The following is a 15,985-nucleotide window of genomic DNA, read 5'->3' on the forward strand; positions in this document are numbered from 1 at the left end:
TTAGAAACATCCATTGAGTCTGTGCGTTATGCAGCCTGCTAAATCCACAGTGCCCCAGCCCGTAATTCCAGTGTTGTGAAGTAACATGTATTTGGGAACGGCCGGCCTCATCGCCCACGTAGCTATTGCGCATCCCAAACTATTCATATCAATCATTGCTCCCTCGCCATGGGCCCTGTCTCAAGGACATTGAACAATAGAACGTTATATTTGCAGTCAGACCTGTGGGCATCTCCTCGCCGCTAGCTGGAAACCGAAAGCGCCGCCCTTCGAATTCCTCATTTGCAACACCACGTCGGAAAGGCATCTGTGGCCGTTTGAAATCACTGATTATTCCATCGAGTGCGGCTGTGTGTGAAAATGGCAACTGCCTTCACCCACGAATGGGACGCCCCGCCCGTCGTTGCAACTCGGTACAGTGATGCATGAGGGCCCACCGTTACTCGAGTACTACGTTCCACTGACCCTTCACAAGTCTGTTCGCGACTGCACAGATAGTATGGGAAACAATGGGACCACAGCAGAATGAACATATCAATCCAATCTTACACGGCCATCGGGTACAAATACATGATAGCAATAGCAAGATACCATTCCCCGAATTGCAGCGTTGTGCGCGTGACGTGCTCGGCCAAAGCGGAGAGCAGTTTGCACAGGTGGAATGAATCACCACAGGTGGAGGCCATACAGCCTGAAAACACATAAATTGCACAGCCAGTCTCCTCCCACAACCACACCGAAATGCTACCGGCAGGACTCGCGATGTTGGCCCTGGGGGACCTGATAGCACTGCAAGCGCTCCGACTCCAAGAAGAAGACGAACACCAACTACAACCAGCCGCACGGAGGAGACGCAGGAGGAGGAGGAGGCCAAGGCAGGGCCAGCAAGGCCCACCAGCACAGCCACTACCACCACGCAGGCAGCCCGCAATACCACGCCTCCGAGCACATCCGTTCAACCTCACTGATGAGCAGATCCACACCCTCTACCGTCTGGACCGGGACACCATAGCCGCCATTGTGGACATGACACAGGCTGACCTTGTCAGCATGATAGATAGCCCAACCGCCATCCCACCCCTACTGAAGGTGGTGTCTGTACTCCACTTCCTGGCCACAGGCACCTACCAGCACACAGTCGGACAGTTGCATGGCATTTCTCAGCCACTGTTCTCACGGACACTATTGCAAGTGCTCGATGCCCTCCTGAAGCACGCAGACGACTACATCTCTCTACCACGCTCGGAGCAGGAAATAACCAACACAAAAGTGGGATTCCATGCACTTGCCGGCATACCGGGTTGCATTGGTGCCATCGACTGCACCCATGTTGAATTGGTCGTCCCACATGCCATGGAGGCCCAGTACCGCAACCGAAAACAATTTCATTCCCTGAATGTACAAATGGTGTGTGACTCCAACAGGATCATTACACATTGTTGTGCCCGATTCCCTGGATCAACCCATGATTCTATGGTCTTGAGGAACTCTACAATACCACGCTACATGGAGCGACACGCAGGGAACAGATCCTGGCTACTCGGTGAGTCTCATTACATGCATGATGATATGGGGTATGTGAATTGGCAATGACCTGGCAGGAAGGGGGGGGGGGGGGGGTGTGCGTACGTATCAATGGCATTCCACATCATACGTTTCTCGTCCACATACAGGTGATGCTGGATATCCACTGAAGAGATGGCTCCTCACACCAGTCCGGAACCCACGGGACCAGCATGAGGAGGACTACAACCATGCCCACTCACGTACCCGTGTAGTCATAGAACAGGCATTCGGCCTACTGAAGGGCCGTTTCCGCTGCCTCAGCAGGTCTGGCGGGGCACTCCTGTACCGCCATGAGAAGGTTGCAAAGATGGTGATGGCATGTGTCATGCTCCACAACATGTGCGTACGTAGAAATGTGCCCATGCCCCCTGACGCAGAACTGCAAGCACCTGAAGATGGTCATGATGAGGGTGGGGATGTGGCAGCACCTCATGGAGTCTGCGAGGCACCGGAGGCCCGTGACATTCGTCAGCATCTCATTGATGTATGCTTCTAGCACTCACGCCTGGTGGCTGATACATGGACACGGGACTCGTGGCACTGCGTGTGTCTGGGACATGCACAACATGGACTGTACGCCTATGATGGCCTAGTACACAAAGATCAATGTCCACACATCTCATTGGTTGATCGTGCACTTTTAATGGCATATGTGATGTCATGTTGAACACCCTATCGACCCGCCACCCAAGTGAGCCCAACACACCCCCTCCACCCTCCTACCTCCCCCCCGAACACCAGTGTCCAAAGATGCTCATCGTCAGTGGGCTGTCGCTATTGCATGCCCCCTCTGCGGGTATCAGGGGCACCCCTGCCTGTGGAGCGCAGGTTCCTTCCAGATCTACGTTGGGGGCTGCCCTGGACGGAACTTGCAACGGATGATGTGTCTGCCTGCTCACGTCCATGCATGTCCCTAAGGGTTTGCGAGAGCTCAGTGAGCACACGGCGCACTGCGGCAAGTTCGGCACATACGTCCTTGGCCGTCGCATGCAGTTCCCCCCTGAGGCTCTCGGTGCTACTCTCCATTTGGACTCTCAGGCTCTCGGTGCTACTCTCCATTTGGACTCTCAGGCTCTCGGTGCTACTCTCCATTTGTGCCCTAAGTGTCTCAGTTGATGTTTCTATGTCTGCCTTGGTGCCCCCACATTCATCAGCATGGTCCTTGAGGAGCGTGGCCAGTTGCTGCTGTTGTTCGATCAACTGGTCGAGGGACTGTTGCCTCTGCTGGGCCATGGCCATTTGCGGGGGTGTCACAGAGGGGCTGTTGTCCTCATGTTGCCTTGCCACAGGGCTTGTGGGGGATGGCCAGTCGTCGTCTTGTGGGTGCCCCTGCGTGGTATCCTCATGTTGTACGGGATGGGACAGACAGGGGGATTGGGACAGGTCATGGATGGATCTGACTTCGGCATCCCCGTTTTCTGTGTCCGAGCATGCTGCCATCAATGGGGTGTCACCTATGGTGCTGCTGCCACCAGAGGCAGTGCCTTCTGTGGCATCCATTGGGGGGACCTGTGGTGGTGGTGTTGTGGGCATGCTGGCTGCTGGGGTGCCTGTTGATGTTCCCTCCTCTGTGCTGCCACCTGATTTGTGCTGCTGCCGTGTCTTGATGCGTGCAGCTGAGGTGGAGGGTCTCTGGCCGTTGGTCTTGGCCCTCTTTGCAGGTGTGCTGGTAGGGGTGTCCTGTAGCTCGTCGTTTGGATCGGACCCTGTGGTGGAGTAAAGGAGGGCGAGGGTTATTGATGGGTCTGTGGGAATTGGAATGGCATTGTATCACATGCATTGGGGTGGTACCTGAGGGTGATTTGGGTCGGGGCCTTGGAGGTGCTTTGATTTGTGTGTGGAGTGAGGGTGCAGTTGTTTGGCAGCCTGCAGTTAGGGTGTGCCTGCTGCACGTGTAGTGCGTGTATTTGGGGTTTTTAATTATTTATGTATTTATTGTGGGTTTTAACGTGCGCTATCAGGCCGATGTGTGTGGGCGTTCTCCTGGACATGTGTTTCTGTTGCACTATGTGGACGCATGGTACTTCACATGGATGGACTGTGTGGATTTGGCATTGTTTTATCTGGCCCACCTACCTGAATCTTCGGATGTCTGCACTCCTTTCTCCATCCCTCCGACTCCCTCTATGCTCTCCATTCCGATGGTGGAGGCACAGATTTCTTCCCAGGGGGTCAACTTGATGGGTGATTCAGGACCTCCCCCGGTGGCTGTGGCAATGTTGCGGTTGGCAGAGAGTATGCTGCGGACGCGTATCCGCAGGTCGTCCCATCGCTTGCGGCATTGCTGTGGGGTGCGGGGTGCGGTCCCCACCGCACTTACCCGCTGTGCCACCAGAGCCCATATGGCCTTCTTGTTTGCAAGTGCCGTCCTGGTCATTTGCGTGCAGAAGACGACGGCAGCATTCTCCTGGAGGGTCTCTGTTAGCACGGTGAGTTCCTCACGGGAGAAGTGGACCTGCCGCTTGCGGTCGCACGCTTTCTTCGCTACTTTTCCCATTTTTCTTGGTTTCGCTAGGGTGGTTGACGGGTTGGGGTGTGTTTCAGGGTAGTGATTTTAGTGGTTGTGTGGTTTTAGTGTATTTATAGGTGTACGCCGGGATGTTTCCCGTTCCGGCCCCATGTTTTAACTTCCGTTTCCGTATATTTCCGGCCACCGTACTTTCCGGTAGGCGCACACTGCGGTGACCGCTAAGTGGGGTGGCGGTATTGCACCTAGGGCGCCGTACGGCGGCGGTGTGGGCCGTTTTGGGGTCATTTCCGCCATCGCGGACTTTGCACTTCCGCCATGCCGTGGTGCTCGTGCCCGATGGGTCGGAATGGGCCGCACTTTGCTCCTTCGTGCAATGGCGGAAACGCTATTTACGCTGTGGCGCTCCGGTCAGTCGCTTTCCGCCAGGGTCGTAATGAGGGCCATTGTCTTTCACCTTCTGCAACCACCTTTTCGAATCGTTAAACAAAGACTGCACTGCAGCTACTAGAACATTTTGATCCTGGGCACATTGCTTTGTACCATTGACACTAGCACAGGCCTATTGACTCTGGCTAAATCTGTTACAACTGCCTTCTCTAGATTGCATCTCACCTAGAAATGTGTTGGTGCACCTAACTCTTATAACCACCCTTTCCTTCACTCTTTTTAAGTTTGTGAAGTGGCATTTTGCTTGGTTTTCACCTCAGTATTGCATATGCTAAAGTACTGCCTTGCCTAACTTGTTCACAATCTACTTGGGAAGTGTTGCTGGTGTGTTAAAGAGTCTGAACCTGTATAACTTGTCCTTTCCCTCCCTTTTGAGAAATTGATATAGTGCCATTTCTGCTTGGTTTTCACTGTGCCGTTTTCCTCAGTTTTCACTCTTGCTCAAACTTGTCTACAATTTAAATAGGGAGTTGTGTATACTTTTCTTGACTGATTTAACTTGCTTTAATAATAGTGATTTGTGTTTGAACATCAGAGTGTGTAAAATAAATATATATATTCTTTTTTATATCAAGCTTTGGTCAGTGTTTCCTTGTACCATAGTGCTGTAGTCCTAATGTGTAAACCCTGAATACTGCTCATCTCCCTCTTAAGATAAGTCTGACTGCTCAGCCACAGCTACCAACTAAATCTGTGTGGTGCAGACTGATACCAAGGGGATTTTCTTGCATATACCTGTAGTCTTAATCTTCTGTAGTGCTCCCTAAGGGAACTGCACAGGATTCTGCCTAACACTGGCGTACAGCAGTGAGGATAAAAGTGTTGGATTTACATTTTAGAGTCCTGCTAGTACCTTGGTTCAATTAACCACAAGGCTTAACAATCACTAAAAGTTAATTTAAAAAAAGGCAAAGATGGAAAGCTAGAGCCAGGAGACCCTCCTTGTAAATACTGCTGATTATTTAACCCTTTAAGTGCCAAGGACGAGGTATCTCGTCCTTGACAGTGCACACGCAGTGCCAAGGACGAGATAGCTGGTCCTTTTCGGCACCTTGTTTTGAGCGATCCCTGCAAAGCAGGGATCGCTCAAAACTGTAATCCAACCCCCGGGCTATGTGAGGGGGAGGTCCCCCCTCACTGCCAGGGGGCTGGATTACCTTCAGTTTCACGTCGGCGTGCGTACCGCACGTCGCCGTGAAACTGAAAGTAAATTCCCCGCAGCAGCCATTTTCGGCTGATGCGGGGAAGAGAGAAGGTAAGAGGCCTTCTTTGTCCGCCTCGATCTCCGGCTGTATTTCAAGCCGGAGATCGAGGCGGGTATCGTTGGAAAGGGGAGATTCTCCCCTTTCCAACGATACCCACTGTGTGGCATTGCTGCCCGCGGATCGGGCACAGGGTGCGCGATCCGCGGGCAGCAATGCCACCGGATCAATACAGATCTGTTTGTGACGCAGGGGGAGGAGGGGGCTGCTTACTAGGTAAGCGCCCCCCCCCCGTGGCCCCAAGGCATGGGGCCACAGCGGCAGAGACCCCTGGGGGCAGATGATCACTGCCCCCAGGGGTGAATACGGGTGGGGAGGGAAAAAAAAATCAGAGGGAAGGGGGAGGTGAGAGGGGGTTTGGAGCCCTGGGGCCCACCAGACCACCAGGGATTTTGTAAAAAATGGTGTCCTTGGAAAGGGGGGGTTCCCCCCTTTCCAAGGACACCACATATATGAGGCATTGCTGGTCACGGATCGGCGCAGAGCGCTCGATCCGTGACCAGCAACCCACTAGACCACCATGGATCCGTTTGTGAGGGGGGGAGGGGGCTGCCTCAAGTAAGCAGCCCTCTCCCCCCTCCCGGCCCCCAAAGCATGGGGGCACATGCATGAGAACCCTGGGGCAGATGGCTGACCATCTGCCCCAGGGGAATGAAAAAAAAAAAATTGAAATTATGTAGAAAGGGGGTGGGGGGAGGGGTGGGGGCAGGGGGCCACTAGCCACCATGGATTTTTTATTGAATGAAAGGGGGGGGATATCTGCTCCTAGGAAGGGGCCTCTGACCCCAGGGAGGGATGCATGAGGTGGGGCACCCCCATCTGCCCCCAGGGTGGGTTGCATGAGGTGGGGCCCTCCATTTGGGTTGGGGGGGGTTGAGGGCCACCCCCCGTTGCGGTACATCATTCGCTGCCAATGTAGGGTGGCCCTCAGCCCCCCCTAAAAAGCAGCCTATGAATTTGTATTTTGTTTTTTGTTTACCCAACTTTGCTTGGTGCAGATGACCCACATTAGTGTGGCTATCTGCCCCCAGGGTGCCCAAACCCTACTGCCCCATCTATTGGGGGTCCTGCCTCACCTTTTGGGGTGGCCCTCTCCCCCCCACTCCAAATGGAGGTGGGGTGTACCTCACGCAGCCGTTTGTAGGAGGCCCAGGGAGGCCTGCATGAGGTGTCCCTGCCACCCATTTGGGGTGGGGGGGAGAGGGCCACCACAAAAGGTGGGGCAGGACCCCCAATAGATGGGGCAGTAGGGTTTGGGCACCCTGGGGGCAGATTGCCAGACTAATGTGGCTATCTGCACCAAGCGAAGTTGGGTAAACAAAAAAAATAATACAAATGTATAGGCTGCTTTTTAGGGAGGGCTGAGGGGCACCCTAAATTGGCAGCAAATGATGTACTGCAACGGGGGTGGCCCTCAGCCCTCCCCGACCCCAAATGGAGGGCCCCACCTCATGCAACCCTCCCTGGCGGAAGATAGGGGGCGCCCCACCTCTTGCATCCCTCCCTGGGGTCAGATGCCCCTTCCTAGGAGCAGATATCAGCCCCCAGGGAGGGTTGCATGAGATGGGGACCTCCATTTGGGGTGGGGGGGTTGAGGGCCACCCCCCGTTGCGGTACATCATTCGCTGCCAATTTAGGGTGGCCCTCAGCCCCCCCTAAAAAGCAGCCTATGAATTTGTATTTTGTTTTTTGTTTACCCAACTTTGCTTGGTGCAGATGGCCACATTAGTGTGGCTATCTGCCCCCAGGGTGCCCAAACCCTACTGCCCCATCTATTGGGGGTCCTGCCCCACCTTTTGGGGTGGCCCTCCCCCCCACCCCAAATGGAGGTGGGTTGTACCTCACGCAGCCGTTTGTAGGAGGCCCAGGGAGGCCTTTATGAGGTGTCCCTGCCACCCATTTGGGGTGGGGGGGGAGAGGGCCACCACAAAAGGTGGGGCAGGACCCCCAATAGATGGGGCAGTAAGGTTTGCCAGATTGGCACACCAATGTGACCCTCTGCACCAAGGGGAGTTGGGTTACCAAAGGAAAAAAATGAAAATGGTGGAACGCTTTTTAGGGGGGGGCGGTGGGGCACCCCAAAGGGTCAGGGATTTTTCTAATGGGATGGGGCGTTGACCCCATCCCCCCCACCCGCAATGGAGTGGGTGCCAAGTCATGCAGCCCTCCCTGGGACCAGATATCTGCTCCTAGGAACGGACGCCTGAGCCCAGGGAGGAGTGCAGGACAGCCCCCCTCCTTATCTGCCCACGGGGAGGGCTACATTTTGCTGGTGTGACCGTAGGTAACACATGTTCTTTGTTTTGTTTACAGCTTTTTCTACCCAAGCAGCTGCAACGTTATGTGAGTACTGTTTTTTATTATTCTATGGTTAGGGCCCACTGTCAGTGGGGTGGGTGAGACTGGGGCTGGATTGTTGGTGGTGTGGGTAGGAATGGCCCGTCTGGGCAGATCACCTCCAACTGTCCTGGAGTTGCGGCTGGGCTGCATTACAGCTTTTCCCTTCGTGGAGGTATTGGCACACTGCCGAGACTCCTTGGTGGGGAGAAGCTGTAACGCAGGGCAGCCAGGGCTCCAGCAAAGTCGGCGGTAATATCCCTGGCCTTGGGCACCCTTCTCCCATGTGGGTCTTTGCTGGTGGTTCTGGGTATTACATTCTGGGCCGATTTGCGTAAGTCAGAGCTCGGTGGATTCCCACGGGTGTCCTCTTTTGGGAAATGCATGGGGTTCCCCGTTTCCCTTACTGGCTTCGACACCCTAGGCCCAAATCTGTAGGTTGCCCACATGAACAAAATGGGCAGTGGCGAATGGCTTGGGGTTCCCAGTCGGTTACCCTTTTCCTTTTGCGCCCCCGGTAGGTGCACCCACACATGTGAGGTACCGTTTTCATCGGGACACGTGTGGGGACTGTGAGAGAACGGATCTCAACGACCGGTGGGGGATGTCTGTACTTCCGCTCCCTATATGGTGGAGGAGAGGCACAGGAGACCCCAGCCAAGATTCTCTATTCGGTAGCAATGGTCGAGCAATCAAGGCCTAGCTTCTCAGGAGGTGATGCAGGCTGGTTCTTAAGTACAGTGTAACCCCAAGCCCCCACGAAGGAATATCCACACTCTGTATTGGTTAGAACACAGTCTTTATATAATCAATAGTTAAGGTTATGTACATTCATCATGATAACTCACTTTGTACTCCGGCAAAATCTACAATGACAAATATTTACAATCCTAAAGTGGTACCACCCTAGATCTCATTGAAGTGCATGAACAATACTGTACAATATCACACAAACCAATAGAGTGAAACCAGCAATAGAGAGAGGAGAGAAAATAAGATGGTTGAGCAATAGGCAGAATACTGACCCTTACCACTAGGCACAGTTCTGTGTGGAGATCCCCCCACCTGGGCAACCTGTAAATAAAGATATAGCACACGCCCAGTCCATATATTGCTCTGCAAGTCTTATTCTCTCCTATAATGTTTTTACCCCCCCAATGTACCTGGTGGAGTCGAGCTCCTCGAAGCTGCGTCGACAAACGTCGAGGGACTCGCTGTTCGGCGACGGGGAATCGACGGCCCTTCTTGAATGCCTTCCCTTTCAAGCGGGAGGCACGGGGCGTCGAACGTCCGTCGACGAACGAGGTAGAACGATGTCAAAGAGGCGGCAGCTTCGTCCGAGCGGTGCTCGTCGGCGTCGAGACGTCGGCGTCCTGCAAGGCGGAGGTGTGCGGGGCACCTCGATGACAATAGTTCTGGACCGCAAAGATTGTAGAGACGGAAACCCAGCAAGGGCGTCGAATCATCCAAGTCTTTGAGGTCGTTGGGTGGCGGGAAACCCACCGGCAGGTTACTCCTCGGCGCGTTGGTCGTCCTCGACTTTCCCTAGCAGGATAAGCGGTCGACGAAGCGGTCGAGAGAGTCCTTCGATTGAATGTTCTTAGGCAAAGGAGCGGACGGCTCCGGTCGTCGGCGGCACGACGTCAAGTGGTTCCCACGGCTGGGCAACACAACTTCGACGGGCCTCCAGCGGTTTCACAAACCTGCGAACCCTGGTCGACGGCAATGGACTTCGACGGCGTCGATGTCCGGGTGCTTCACTTCGATCTCCTCAACGGTCCCGTCTCGGGTCGACAGCCTTTCGAGGGCCTGCCTTCCAGGGCGCTTCGGCGAAGATGGAGCGGTGCTCGATGGTCCCTCGGAGCACAGGAAGAGGGCGCCTTACCAGGTTCTCTCTCGGGTCAGCCCTCGACGATCTCGTCAGCCTTCAGATCGGTCGAAGCAAATGCCACAGCAAGTCTTCTTCTTCCAGCTGGACGTCGAGGATCAGCAGTTCCAGTTACTCGTAGAGTGGAGACTCAGCTCCCTGGCTGCTTTGGGAGCACAAAGGTCCCTTCTGAACCAATGGTTCCTTCTGAACACTGAACACTTTCCAGTGGTGAGAGGTCCCCAGATATACTATCCTCACTCTCATCCACGCTGCTGGCACACACTCAGCAGCCAATCATACTGCAGGGCATTCATGCAGTCAGTCAGCCAATCAGGCACACAGTGCATTCGGGCCACGCTCCTCCCTTCCAGACACTCACAACAAGAAATGTGGATTGGGACAAGTACCCAGCCATTCAACACTACACACTGCATTCAGGCCAGTTTCGGGCAGGGCTGTCTCAGTCTTTGTCTCTCATGCCAGAAACCAGACAACCACAACAAGAAGTGTATATTGGTCACACACTCCATTCACCCAGGTCCCACCCACAGGAGGTACCCACAACATACAGTCACTGGGAAGGCTCCAGCCAGTCTAGCTGGGCCTTCACAACAACACCATATATGGAACTTCCACCCAACAGCCAGTCAGGGGGAAGGGACAGAGACAGAGCTTCCCAGGACTTTGGGGAAACAAGATAACAGGCAATAGAAAGCAACAGGCCACAGGGGCCATCTTGTTTCCTATCAGGAATCAACAGATCCCAATGGCAGGGCCTGGGTATCCCAAAATGGAGGACACCCAGAGCACCTGTCAATTTCAGCACGGAGCTGCCACCAGCCCATACCCTGCTCTGGGGCCACCCACAGGTTACCCAAAAACATACACTAGGGGCACAGGGTTGTACCCCTACCCATGGGTGCCATAAGGGTATCCCATGGGTCTGTTCACCAAACCAAAAGAGAGAGCTGCACTGCCAGTAGTCCCACATGGACTCCGGGGCAGAAAACATAACAGAACACACGGTAAAAACAGAAAAAGGACAAGGATTCAGAGGCCCTGACCCTCAGATGCATTTCCAGCATCACAGTCGCCCCCCCCAGACTGAGGTGGAGGGTGTCTAATCTCCCACGGGATAGACACCCTCATCCAGACGGTCAACATACCTTCTGGAAAGGCCATCTGCATTATCGTGACTCTTCCCTGGTCTGTGCTCTATGGTGAAGTCTAGCCCTTGCAGGCTAATGGACCACCTGAGCAATTTCGGGTTCTCACCCTTCTTCTGCATAAGCCACTTCAGGGGCTTATGATCTGTTTGGACCTTGAAGGTAGACCCCGTAAGGTAGGGCCTAAAACGCCTAAGGCTCCAAACTATACTAAAACACTCCTTTTCAACAGTAGCCCACCTAGGTTCTCTACCCTTGAGTTGTCTACTGATGAATATGATAGGGTGTTCTCTCCCTTTGTCATCTAACTGGGACAAGACAGCTCCAATTCCGGTGTCGCAGGGATCCGTCTGGACGATAAAGGGTCGGCTGTAGTCAGGCGCACTCAACACAGGTGCCCTACACAGACTTTCTTTCAAGCCATCAAAGGCCCTCTGACAGTCTTCGGTCCAAGTAACCTTCCTAGGCTGCTTGGGTGACGTTAGAGCTGTCAGAGGTGCAGCTATGGTCCCATAGTCTGCCATGAAATTGCGATAGTACCCAGTGAGGCCCAAAAAGGCTCTCACCTGGGTTTGAGTAGTGGGAGTCTCCCAGTTCTGTACATCCTGTACTTTACTGGCGAGAGGTTGGATTTGACCCCCTCCTACCTCATGACCAAGATAGGTAACTTTCCCCTGAGCTATCTGGCACTTGGTGGCCTTGATAGTGAGGTTAGCCCTTTTTAAGGCCTGCAACACCTTATCCAGATGTGTCAAATGCTCTTCCCAGGTGGAACTGTAGACGGCAATGTCGTCTAAGTAAGCCACACAAAAGGCTTCTAGCCCACTGAGCGCATGGTTGACCAATCTCTGGAAGGTGGCAGGGGCATTCTTCAACCCAAAAGGCATGACTCTAAACTGGTAGAGTCCCTCAGGTGTTGAGAAGGCCGTCTTTTCCTTGGCATGGTCCGTCAGAGCTATTTGCCAATAGCCTGAAGTGAGGTCAAAGGTGCTCACAAACTTGACAGCACCGATGGTGTCCACGAGCTCATCAGCCCTGGGCAATGGGTGCGCATCAGTCTTGGTGACGGCATTGACTCCTCGGTAGTCCACACAGAACCTCCAATCCTTGGTGCCCGCCTGGGAACTTGCCTTGGGGACAAGGACCACTGGACTGGACCAGGGACTGGTTGAGGGTTCAATAACACCCAGATCCAACATCTTGGCGACCTCAGCCTGGATGTGGTTCTTAACGGTATCTGACATACGGTAGCACCTGCTTTTGACAGGCACACTGTCACCAGTGTCAATTTCGTGCTTACACCACGGGGTAAGGCCTGGCTTCAGTGAAAACAGAGAGGCGTACTGTTGGAGCAAAGCCCTACAGGCCCTCTGTTGCTCGGTTGTCAAATCTGGAGAGAGATGTACTCCCTCCACTGAGCCATCCTGAGGGTTGCTATGCAGCAAATCAGGAAGGGGCTCACTCTCATCCTCTTCTTGCCCAGAAGCTAGCAAGAGACATGAGACTTCTGCTCGCCGGTGGAAAGGCTTGAGCCTGTTGACATGGAATATCTGAGGGGCTACCCCAGAGGCTCCCATGTCAACCAGATAATTGACTTCGCCCATCTTGGAGATGATCCGGAAGGGTCCAGTCCACTTGTCTGCCAAAGCTCTAGGCTTGGTAGGCTCCATCACAAGGATTTCCTGTCCCGGAGTCCAATCCACTTGCGAGGCTTTAAGGTAATGCCAGTACTTATTCAATTCCTGGCTGGCCTTGAGATTTGCTGTTGCCTGGCCCATCATCTGTGTCATCCTCCGTCTGAGGCCCAACACATAGTCCCCCACTTGCTTGGCGGGACCCGGAGTGGTGGCTTCCAAGCCTTCTCTGATCAAGGCGAGGGGCCCCCTCACGGGATGTCCAAAGAGTAACTCAAAGGGGCTGAAACCAACACCCTCTTGAGGTACCTCTCTGTAAGCAAACAGCAGGCATGGCAGGAGGAGATCCCATTTCCTCCTTAGGGGTTCTTCCAAAGCCCCTAGCATGCCCTTGAGAGTTTTATTAAATCTCTCAACCAAACCATTGGTCTGGGGGTGGTAAGAGGTGGAGAACTTGTAGGTTACCCCGCACTCTTTCTACATGGTTTTCATGTAACTAGACATGAAGTTGGATCCTCTGTCAGAGACAACCTCCTTGGGGAATCCAACACGGGTGAAGATGCCCAGGAGAGCCCGGGCAACCACCTTGGCAGTAACAGTCCGAAGGGGTATCTCCTCAGGGTACCTGGTGGCATGATCTACCAAGACCAGGATGAACCAATGTCCACCTGAAGTGGGAGGGTCTAGGGGACCGACGATGTCGATGCCCACCCTCTCAAATGGGGTGCCAACCACTGGCAACGGCTGCAGTGGGGCAATGACACTGCCTCCAGTCTTGCCAGACAACTGACAAGTTGGGCAGGTCCTGCAGTGGGACTCCACCTCTACTCCCATCCGTGGCCAGTAGAAATGGCCAGAGAGCCTCTGCTTAGTCTTCTTGGTCCCAAGATGACCAGCCAAGGGCACCTCATGCGCCAACTGCAGTAGGAAGGGCCTGTAAACCTGGGGTAAAACCAACCTCTTGCGGGCACCAGGTTCAGGCTTAGTGGGCTCACTAACAAGGAGCTCACCCTCCCAATAAATCCGGAAGTTCCTAGGCACCTCTCCTTGTGCCCGGGCCAGGGCCTGTTTCCTCAGTCCCTCGAGAGAGTGGCACTCTCTCTGTCCCTTACAGAAGTCCGCCCGGGAGGGTCCCCCTTCAGCTAACAAGCATTGAAGGTCGGGATGATCCACTTAAGAACCTCTCCCACAGGAGAGTCTTCTGCCTCTTCTCCCAAAGGAGTTGAGTTGGGGTTTTCCATTGGACCCAGCCCGTCCGGAGCATGGATCCCAATGGGTGCAGCAGGAAGAGAAGGTGCTCCCTCCACAGGGGTGGCCTTCTTGGTCTTCCTCCTTCTTGCCTTAGGCCTCGCCTGTGGCTTGGGTATCTGACCCACAGCCAGACCCGGTGTCACCCGTGATCTAGTGACGGCAGCAGCAGTCATGGGAAGACCATCCGAGATCAACCCCAACTCTACTAGATCATTCCCTAACAAAATGTTAGCAGGGACATTGTCCTGAACCAGGACAGGAAGCTTCGCTGTCTTGGTGCCAATCATGAGTGTGACGAAGGCTACAGGTGATAATTTGGGAGGCCCACCAGCTAACCTGGTGGTTTGCAGTGGAGCACCTTCATAGTCCTCTGGCCTGAGCAGGGTCCTGTCCACCACTGTCATGCTTGCCCCGGTGTCTCTCAAACCAGTAGAAGGCTGGCCATTCAAGAGGACACTCCTCAAAAACCTACGGGGGTTCTGTGGGATAGTCGCCAGTACTTCCGCGTACTGGTCCCAGGCCCCAAGGGACACTAAGGAAATCTCCACCGGAGCACCAAATGTGATACCGGCAGAGGAGGGGAGGACGGTGGCCTCCACCTCCGACACGGGGTAAGGGTAGGTCAGACTGACAGCCTGTACTCCAAGTGCCTTACCTTTACACTTGGGGTCACCCCTTTTGTGATCCAGAGCCCCACAGTCCCAACAAGCGCCAGGAGTGCGGGGTACGGTACTGGAACCACTGGGAGCCTGCTTTGCAGCAGGTGGACCACTACTCTTATTCCCACCCCCAGATGACTTATCCCCACTAGATTTTTGGGTCTTAGGAGAGGAAGGTTTTGGTTTACCCGACTGTTATTGCTTGGGGGACTCCTCAGCTTTCTGAGAGGCCCCCTTCTCTTTATCCTTGTCCTTCCCACTGGAGTCCTTAGGGGACACCCGGTGGGAGACCCACTTGTCAGCCAACCTAGCCAGCTTAAGGGGGTCCAAAATGTTCTGGTCAGCCACATACTGACGCAGCTCCGGTGAACAGGCTTCAGAGAAATGCTCAAAAAACAAGAGGTGGGACAATTCAACAAAAGTCTTAACCTTGTATCCATCGATCCACCCCATCATGTTCATGTGCGCAGCACTCACCCAGTCAACCCAAGACATATTCTCCTTTTTCTTAAAATCCCTGAACCTTCTAAGGTATTGGATAGGTGTCTTGCCGAACTTGGCAATCAAAGCAGACTTCATACACTCGTACTGACCCCTTTCTTCCACACTCAGCTTCAGAATACAGTCATACCCGGTTTGAGGCACTCTGCTTAACAAACACTTCGCCCAATCTCTTTTATCCACATCATGAATCTCACAAGCCATTTCAAACGCTTCAATCCATTGGAGGATATCCGAACCCTCCACAAATACACCAACCAAATCTTTCATAAACTTGGTGGCTGGGGACCTGACACTCTCACTGGATCTAGCTGAAGTCTCCACTCTAGCTTTCTCTAGCTGGATCCTCTGACATTCAGTGTCCTGGCTCTTGAGTTCAAGGTCCTTATTTTTGAGTTCAAGATCCCTATTCTTGAGCTCCACTTGTTGAGCCAATTCCTCTTTCTTAAGCTCAGCACCTATTTCCAACTTGCGGTATTCAAAGGCCAATCTCATCCTTAATAACTCAAGTTCTAAGGAATTGCTGGAGTTTGGAACAGAGGCAGCAGGAATGGCGGCATTCCCAGAAACAGATTCAGCTGAAACCCCAGGGGCAGAGTCCTCATTGGTTGCATTCCCCCCTCATCAAGAGTTTCACTATCAGTCTGGTAGTCCACCAGGGCAGCTATCAGCTCAGCCCTAGACTTATCCACAAAGTCTAACTCCCTAGCTTCACAAGCACTCTGGAGAGCCTCCAAGCTCATCCGAGTTAATTTGCCATTCGCAATAGACTCCATTGTTTGTAATGCAGTTACCTTGTACACAACTAAACCTTAATTTAAT

The sequence above is a fragment of the Ambystoma mexicanum genome, chromosome 8 (genome assembly GCF_040938575.1).
Source record: "Ambystoma mexicanum isolate Mex_15411 chromosome 8, UKY_AmexF1_1, whole genome shotgun sequence".
Classification (NCBI taxonomy): domain Eukaryota; kingdom Metazoa; phylum Chordata; class Amphibia; order Caudata; family Ambystomatidae; genus Ambystoma; species Ambystoma mexicanum.